Source organism: Camelina sativa, chromosome 2 (genome assembly GCF_000633955.1).
Source record: "Camelina sativa cultivar DH55 chromosome 2, Cs, whole genome shotgun sequence".
Classification (NCBI taxonomy): Eukaryota; Viridiplantae; Streptophyta; class Magnoliopsida; order Brassicales; family Brassicaceae; genus Camelina; species Camelina sativa.
The window spans coordinates 6,649,594-6,652,943 of record NC_025686.1 but is presented as its reverse complement, the minus strand read 5'-3'; positions in this window follow the sequence as shown (position 1 = coordinate 6,652,943).

Below are 3,350 nucleotides of genomic sequence, written 5' to 3'. Positions count from 1 at the left end.
AACTCTTCAGTGGTAACCCCAAACCGCTTATGTGCTCTCTCTTTAACTTGTATTCTACCCGCAGATTGGACCTCTAAGATTGAGTCTGCTCTTGAAACCAACATCTCTAGTAACCTGCAACACTTAGGCACCCATACCTGCATTTTTGAACCCCCAGAGCAAGCTTCCCTTTCTCCCTTATATGACCCTTCGTATGTAGACTTAGCAACTACTCCTTCCTGCTTCCCGTCCAAAGCCACAGCAGAAATAACAACTTGATGTATTAGAAATTGACCGCTTACACATGTGCTACCTTGGAGCTTGTAAACTCGGTGGTACTGCTTTGACACTCCTTCTGCACTCAGCTTCATCTCTTCACTACGGCCTACCTCAAACAGTTTCTGAACTGTGTTAATAACCTCCGTAACACTCATGACATTACTCTTCCCTTATAAAGCTAACTTGTCCTCAAGATAGCTAGCAATTCTTACATCATTGCCTAAGTGCTCTTCTTTGGTTCTCCCATGCTCCACTTCACTTCGCATCTTCACTTTCCCAGTGCTTCTTTTCAGCGTATCGTTCTTATCTCCAATAGTGACCCATTGTTGGTTAAGGAAGAACGAGAAAGTGTGGTCTTGCCAATTGACACTGGTTTCTCCCAGTTTTGTGAGCCACTCATAACCTAGAACCACAGCCGATTCTGCCCCTTTGACATCTAGGAAGAGAAAATTCTCAATAATCTCCAACCCTTCCACTAGCAAACTGATTTCCATACCAACACATTCACTCGTGTTCCTCTTGCCATGTCCAAGGACAACCGTTATTGAACTTGTCTTTCTCCTTGGCAACATAAGGCGATTAGCCAACTCTTCAGGAATAAAGTTATTTGTTGCTCCAGAGTCAATGCTTACCACCACTCTATGACCTGAAATGGAGCCCCAAAACTTTAGAGCCTTGCTCTCGGTTCTAACTGTTACCGAGGAATTATCTCCTTCTTGCTTGGCAACACTCTTCTCCTTATCACCTCTTGACTCACTATCAAACACTGGTGAATCCTCTTGTAACATGGTGAGACGCATAAACTCCACTACTTCACCACCATAAGCTGGATCCTGCGCATTTGTCATGTCATGGTTGTAGTGTAAGATAGCCTTTGTTGCTGTGAAACCGCTCATTTCCTCGAGCCAGATAGCAAGATCCATTGCTTCTTGAAGTCGCTTAGGTTGTAATTTTCTAACCTCCATCTGCAATGGTTGAGTCAACCCACGTATGGACACATCCAACACATACTTCTCTGGTATAGTCATGGCCTCTCTACGCTTACCTTCAAACTCTCTGCAGTAACTAGCCACAAAACCCTCTTGTAGCATCCCAGAGTATAGTGAACGGCATACATAGCTCTGTCTCGGTTTCTCCTTTGCTTCTTTTTTGATCATCCACTTGAATTCTTTCCAACTTGTTGGAGAATTCTTGTCACATAAACTCTTGACCCAATGACTAGTTTCTCCTTTTAGGAGAGAATACACAATGCTCATCCACTCATCGTGAGGAGTATGACTTGCAACAAAATAAGCCTCTAAGTTGTTGATCCACTTGAATACGTTTTCCTTAGAGCCTCCGGGAAACCCAGATGCTTGATAAACTTTGCTTTCCCAAGCGGTACTTGCTACATTTCTCGCAGAACTGTACAACAATGGACTCCCTCCTTGATTTGTCAAGGGCGTGTAATCATGGTCCGGTTGTACAGCAGATCCTTGAAATCCAATGTAAATGGTTCCTGTAGCATCCATGCCATCGCTCAAACCTAGAGGTTTCAACCCAATGTGTCCCCATGCTCTTGCAGATTCTGACCACAACCCTGAGCCATTCCATGTTCGACCATTTCTGTTCACAGCCTCTGAACCATGGAGCCTTTCATTACCCATTCGACGATGGACTGGATTAGCTCGCGAGACAACTCCAAAGTTCCCCTAAACATTCAGAAATCTCGAAAACTCCTCGGTTGATACAATAACGTTCTTGTCTCGGAGACGTTTCAATGATTTATTTCCAACATCAACTCTATCATCAAGCTCTTTTGACGCATCATAATCAGAGGAAGCATCCATATGTCTAACTGTGCTAGCATCCATCCGAAACTTAGAGTCAATCCAGGGAGAACGAGGTCGTTTACCTTGTTTCTTCATGGGTTGCTTGGTGACTTGTGTCGGCGATAAGCTCTCGCGTCGTCTCTTCCGTGTTTTCTTCTTCCGGACCTTATGAAAGCTTCTAACAACAGGAATTCGTTCTTCCCCAAACGAATGGACTGCGATTGCAAGCTCAGCAACCCATGGGCTAAGGGAACCCTCTGGAGCCGGACTGTTCACCAAGTGTTCGACCAAATTCCCCACCGGGTTTGCAGTATTTGTCTTGGTTGTTGAATCGGGTTGTAAAGGAACTCCACTCATCGTGATGGTCTGTGGAAGTTTTGTCGGAGGACACAGGCTTGGCAACGCCAAAACGGGTAAAGGCGAGACTCCCTCACTGACTGCGTTAACCGGAGCAAGAGGCGTGACAGGACTCTGGGTCTGAGATCCAGATGATGGATTTGCCACAAGGAGATTTTTTAAAAGTAGGTTTTCGTGAAACAAACGAATCGCTTCATCATGTGCCCGACCCTGTTCTTCGAGAAGAACTTTTTGTTCCATGGTAATCTTCCTGAGATCAGCGATCTGGTCTTCGAGAGACGATTTGAGGTGGTGAATCTTGTCATCGACTTCAGCTATCAAAGATGCGTGAGCAGCTTGAGTTTGTGGAGCCATTTTTTTTTTTTTTAATAGCTCTCAATGAGAGCACCAATTGATAAGTACAGAAGTAGCTTATCAAGGAGATAACAGAAATAGGGATGAGAAACAGAAGAAAAGGGGATTGAGGTGAAGAATCAGATCAGAGGGATGAGGAAAAGAGAAGGAGGAAGACGATTGGAAAAGAGAAGACGAACATTGTTTTACTTAATGATTCGATAACCCTCACAAACGATCGAGAGTACTACTTAAACACAACACAAAATAAAGATAAAAGGCCTACTAATAAGAGTCCAACAAGAGCCCCTTTGCCATCTTAACAGATTTCCTCATGCAACTCCTAAGTATGCCCTTGTCACATGGCTGGTGGTAAAAAACAGACTTGCAATAGGGGAAAGAATGAAAAACTGGAACGTTCAGGTCAACACAAGCTGTGTGTTGTGCAAAAATCCGATGGAGACAAGAAAACATTTATTTTTTCTATGCCTCTTTTCACAGCAGGTATGGAGGGCGCTGGTGCACAGGCTTCTCTCTGACAAGTTCACCATACATTGGGAAGATATCATGTCTCTGATTGCTGGAAATACT